General features: G+C 48.4%; 1 protein-coding gene across 5 annotated transcripts in view; it reads left to right on the top strand.

Annotated features, from left to right (window-relative positions):
- Positions 1 to 2,212: 2,212 nt before the first annotated feature.
- ENOX1 (ecto-NOX disulfide-thiol exchanger 1) overlaps positions 2,213 to 6,000 on the top strand; it is a 561,055-nt gene continuing 557,267 nt past the window's right edge. For all 5 annotated transcript variants that reach the window (XM_045076639.1, XM_004759254.3, XM_045076640.1 and 2 more), the window contains exon 1: positions 2,213 to 2,335. The gene's annotated coding sequence lies outside the window, so the exon portion shown is untranslated. The remainder of the gene's footprint in view (positions 2,336 to 6,000) is intronic.

Genomic DNA, 6,000 nt, shown 5'->3' with positions numbered 1-6,000 from the left:
GTTCAACATAAAAAAGCACATGAATTCCATATCACAACAAAGGACTCCTAAGAAGACTGTAAATTGAGGGACAGAAGAGAAGTTATTTAAAGGGATCCCCACTAGAGAACACAGTGGCAGCTCCCAAATAAATCCATTTTAATTTTCACTTTATTTCAGTTATATTTCAAAGCTGCGATATCATGAGTAGAGAGAGAAGGAGCTCATAGAAGAGGCTGAGTTCAAAGGAATTGAAATTTAGCATGGAATGTAAAATTGAGGACTTTTACTTCTAAGACGGTGATTGTAGAAATACCAAGGCTGAAGAATGTGGGCTTGGTGCTACAGCAGAAATAGTAGTCTGGGTTGACCCTGCATATATTGGTCAGTGTCCACCAAGAAAATCTCTTAACAGGAGAAAAGCTTGTAACTGGCAAGCTAGTAGGAATGTGCATTTCTCTGAAAACTTCTTTTCCTGTCCTTCTGTTCTAAAAGGGACATTCTTAATTGCTAAAGAACAGTGACTTTCCTGCTTTAAGAGGTTAGATTTCCCCAGCACTGAAATAAAGCATGCTTTAGCCTTCTTACACCCAGGATATCCCATTGGGTTCCCTGCAACATGTTCCCTTGCCCCCTTTGTTAAGGCGGCACCATGGGTCAGTATTCCCTGTAGTCTTTTTTTTTTTTTTTTTTTTTTTATGCTGGTGCTCTGGCTGCTAGAGGGGAAAATAGCCACACACAGGGAAATGGTGCAAGTTTAAATCAAGTAAGCCTAGTGGGGTGGTAATGACTTTCCCAGCATCCAAGTTTTTGCCTTCAGGACATGTGAAGCTAGAAAACAATGTCATTCATTCAACATTTATAGAAAACACACAATGTACATGGTACTGTGTTAAGTACTGGAGGGTATGCAAAGGTATGCAAAACACAATCCTCGCGCAAAGGAATCTGCCAAGAAGGGTATTTTCAAGTATTACTCAGACCTTATGATATTTCAAGAAATTCCTGGATGAATAAAATTGTACTTATAATTTAAAATAAGCGTGGAAAAGAATACTGCTAGGACGATATATCTTTTAGGAGGGAAGGGTGTAAATGTGTTTAAGATTTTTATTTCTAAGGTGTATACAGTGTGGCTTGGATGAATGGAGGAGTGTAGGGTTTTACAGGCCAACAGCGGCCCCAGGATGGCCGCACCGGCTGCTTCCTGGCAGAGCCTGACTTCAAAGAGGCAGTGCTCGGCTGCCTGCACACAGCTGAATCCGAACAAAGAAAAGACCGGCACTTTTACCTGGGAAGTGGATTAACTTTGAGGAAAAGTGGCCTCCGAGGAGAAAAAGAGGCAGCATTCCACCTGGAGTGAGAAACACCCTCCCTTCCTCCGGACCGTGCAAGCTCACCTCACCCACTACCGACCTCACCCTTGCCCCCGCCCCACATCCCTACACGGTAGAGGCGGTGGGCCGCACTCGGTGGGGTTCCACCGCCCATTCCACTCCCGCAGCGCTTGCACACGCTGACTCCAGCCGGTAGTCGGCCACGTGCGCCCAGGTCCTCTGCTCGGCCCCTTAGTGGGCCGAGAGACTCCAAGGTTGCAGTGCCAACCATGGGGTCCTGATTACTGTTCCCCCGCGCTCAGCCAAGAAGTCCGGAGCAGCCGCGGCGGTGGCGGGAGCGAGCAGCTCGGCCCCTCCCTAGAGGGGGCAGCGCGACCGAGGGCTGCGGGCACCGCCTCTGCTGCATCTGTGGCTGCGCTCTCCGCTGGGCTCCGACCCGCTCGGATCCGGAGCCAGCGCTCTGTGCCGCCTTCCCTTCCCCTTCTGCCGCCGCCCCGCGGGCAGCTCCCCGCGGCTAGACGCGTGTTCGATCCTCCTTCTCTGGCTTTACGGATTTCCGGGGGCAAAGAATTTTGCCTCCGTCCCTACGAGCATCTCTTGGCCTCTCTCCCCCTCCCCTCGCGACTCCCCCACCCCGTGGGCGCGCGCGCGCGCGCGCACACACACACACACACACACACACACACACACACACTCACACTCACACTCGCAGGCGCGCGTGCGCACGTCCGCGCGCCCCGAGCCGTGGAGTCTCCAGCAGATCCCACTCTCTCGGGCGCCGCTACTCACACAGGCTTCCAGTCGCCACGGGGCGTCCTCTGTCTGCGGCAGCGGCGGCGGAGGCAGCAGTGGGAACCGCAGCTGCAGCCTGGCCGCGTCTTACAGCTTCGTGCCCGGGACGGAGTCTGGGAGAAGCCGAGAAGGAAGACGCCGAGGCGAGGAGAAGCCGCGCCGCGCCCAGCGCCCGGCTCCCGGCTCCGCGCGGCGGGCTGCCCCCGCTCCCGGTACCGCAGCTCCAGGTAAGCAAGCAGCCCCGGGGCCCGCAGCATCCCTGGGGTGTCCGAGCTCGGAGCCGGGGTTCCCCGGTCCCGCCCCCGCCACGGCCCGGGACATGAGGCTTGGAGGGGAGTGGGCTCCGGGGAGGGGGAGGGGAATGGAGCTAGAGGTAAGGCTGGTGGGGAGGGGTGCGTGGAAGCTTCGGGGCTTCCGCGCAGCCCCCCGTGCCCTTCCCGCTCTATCCTAGCTCTAGCCCTGTCACTTTTACGAGCCTGGGGGTGCCCGGCGCCCCAGACTGCTGTTCCCCGCTCTCCCCGCCGCCGCCGCCCGGTGTTGGCTCCGGGCTTCGCGCCCGCCGCGCACTTCCCACCTCCCCTGCACCTTGGACAGCGCACCCAGCCGCCCGCCGCCCCCTGCACAGCACCCGGGACGGCGTCCTGCTCGCGCAGCCCTCTGGCTGTCCTCTTCTTTCCCGATTGTCACCCTCCCGCCCTGTATTCCTTGTCCTCACTGTCTCGGCGGACTCCGCTGTGGTGCGGGCCGGAAACTTTACTCCCCTTCTCCTCTGCGCTAGGTAGTGTTGTTGTTATTTGTGACTGTCCCCTAACACGGGGAACTCAGACACCTTGGACGTGTCTTTCTCGGCGGGAGCGGTCCTGGCCCGCCGTGCAGGAGGCAGAGGAGGCACTGGGCAGCTGGACTCAGTGGCTGCCAGGGTGCAGAGCCCGCGCCTTAGGTCCTGGACGCCTGCCGCCTCTCCGCCTCCCTGCCTCCCTGGACTCGACACGTGCGCGCCTCCCACGGACGCGGCCCCTCCCCGACCACCCCACGTCCTCCCCCTGCACGGCCACGGCCACCCCATAGGTTGGACACCCGGAGTTCGCGGGTTCTGATTGGCTGAATGCGTAACCCCGCCTCCTTCCCGGAGGGGGGTGGTTCTGGAGTGTTGTGGTTGTCATCCCGCGGCGCGCACATGGGGGAAGTGGGGTCGACAGGTGGGGATTCCGGGTGGGTAGGGTCCCCGCGTCTACACATCTGTGTGTAGTCACTCACCCACCCTCTTTCCTCCAAATACACTCCTGCTTTTCTTCCTTTCTATCTCTCAACATTCTACTGCTGTAATTAAAAAACAAAACAAAAAACAAAAATTGGCTCGCAACCCTACTTTTATTAATACTGTATTCGTTCCGGTGGTAGAGGTTTTTAAAGCATATCTAGAAGAATGAGGATACCAAGTGGGTATGCAGAGGTTCGTGGCAAACTGGGCTGCAGGTTTGAGTCCAGTAGTTCCGAGAAAGTAATGGGTGGCTAAGAGATCTGAAGAGGATGGAGAAAGTGGGATGGATTTTGTTCCTTGTGAGAAGGAAGGACACAGTGGGCGAGCTTGGGAAGCGGAGGGAGAAAAAATGGGTCACTTACGGGGTGAATGTGAAGGAGAAATTCGGATGGGTATGGGGGTGGGGCTCTGGGGTTCTGCTGAAGAAGGCTCTGTCCCAGAAAAGGGGTAGTTTTGGACAATATTTTGATCATTATTAGCACACTTTGTTTCTGTTTTGCTAGCGCTGTCCTTTTGATATGAGACTTCATAGTAGTAATGTTAATTCACTTAATAGATTTTGTTTATTCCAGTTTGTTGTAATATATAGATGTGCAAGTGGTAATGAATTTCAAAAAGTGAAATTTTAAAAGTTCCTTTAGAGGGATGCACTAAATAGTTAAGGCAAAGTGCTTTTGAAATATTGTGAAAGAAGACGGATGAGCATTGCATAAAATCCAAAGATTGTTCTGGCGTTATTTAGGTCCTTTGCAGAAATATATATGTATGCATAAATGATACTGATTTTTCTTCATTTCAGAACGTGATTGCCTCTAGCATTTTCAGGCTTTAATTCCTTCAGGCTGTTTTGATGTTGTGTCTGTACATCTAAGAATATTGTAATTCTTATCTTTAGAAGCCTTGTCAGTGCAAAACAAACAGCAACTGATGCAAGTTAATGTTGACAACTTTATATTGAGTACACTGTGTTATTTTATTTGCAAGCTAGTGAGATATGCAAGAATAACATAGCATGACTGTTATTCCCCAGGGACCCATATCAAAACAAAAGTGAGAATCGCATGAGGCTATTCCAGGGAGAACAATTCAATTATTTTAAAAATGAATGTATTTTAAGATTCTTGGGTGTAAATAGCAACCGAATTTTTCTGTTTCAATTATTATCTTTGTACACAGTAATAGCACATGATAAGTCACACAGCATGTTAAATATATTTAGGTAATTCCAAAGTAGATAGTAAAGTCTTTCCATTTATTATTGTTTTTATGTAAGTAGACAGAATTGCTTCCCGACTGTAGGACTTTAATTCAAGGGACATATTTGATACATGTGACAAAATGGAAATTATTGCTATTGTTGAAAAAATAATTCTTACTATATTTTCATATTCATAAGTCATGCCTTGATTTGCCTTCAAGGGATTTAGAGTCTAGTTCTTGGCCTCTCAAATTTAGATAGGTTTTGAGGTAGGTAGAAAAACAGTGTATATAGTCACACATATACATATGCATAAATGCAAAATATATGTATGTATATCCACATACAGCTGTATATGTATATACATAATTTTGTGGTACATTCAGTGTATTTATTTATATGTTATTGTCATTCTTAAAATTTTTTCTCATTTCTTCTTGTCCAAAAGGTGGCCCTGTTTTAAACGTAGAAAGCATTACCAGGAGTAGAATTGGCCAATAGATCATGGAAACAGACAATAGTATTTTGTTGCTTGGCAACCACCTACTGTGAATGAAAAACAAAGCAGTGACAGCTGCTTCCACATCCTGATACCCATACTGTAGCTCAAGCATTGAAACCCTCCAAGTGAGACAGATCTAAGTTTCATTTGAGTAAGGTGAAGCTGTTTCTTTTTTGGGATGTTTTTAAAAAGAGTATTTAAAATTTTTATTGTAATAAGAATTATATTGTGATTGTGGGATGAAATGAAGCATCTAATTCCAATTGCCCTCTTAAGCCTAGTATAAGCTGAAAAATGTAAGATTGGGAGGACTGTTTAGACCCTTTTCATTCTTCCCTTTATAGTCATTAAACACTGTAAGCACATTTTCTGCTGCCATCAGGTGCTCTTAGGATTTTATAAAAACTTGAGTTCTCTATGATATCTAAATAGATAGCTGGATTTTACTCTTAGCAGGGAATTAGAGATTCATGCGGTGGCCTCTTTCATTTTACGGGACGCTGAGGCACAGTGAGGTGATGTGATTTGACCCTGGTGACTAAGCCATCTCCAGAATGTCTTCCCTTGGGTCACACTTGGACATTTTTTCCATTTCCTCCCTGGAATCACTCTTGTTCTTGAGTTACATAAGATTTATATAAAAATGATTTTTATCCTGATAAAGATACTTAGCAAATAAAGGAATTCTTGGGCATAAACATTTAGTACTGACATCAGGCTGAATTTTGGTGTTAAGATGCATTGTATATCCTGTGTTCTTCCTCCCATCTACAGAAGTCCAGATGGGAGGACCGTGACTCCCACCTTTTTCTCCAAAATGGGGAAGCCCTGTCCCTTGCTTTGCTAATTGTTTACACCTCTTTGTAATCTTTAATGATCCATTATTCTCTGTGTGAATTTTAAATGGGAATAAGATTGAAGATTGTGTCGG

The sequence above is a fragment of the Mustela putorius genome, unplaced genomic scaffold (genome assembly GCF_011764305.1).
Source record: "Mustela putorius furo isolate JIRA1106 unplaced genomic scaffold, ASM1176430v1.1 tig00000179_pilon_pilon_pilon, whole genome shotgun sequence".
Taxonomy (NCBI): Eukaryota; Metazoa; Chordata; class Mammalia; order Carnivora; family Mustelidae; genus Mustela; species Mustela putorius.
The sequence above is the reverse complement of the archived record's forward strand: the minus strand, read 5'-3'. Positions and strand labels throughout refer to the sequence as shown.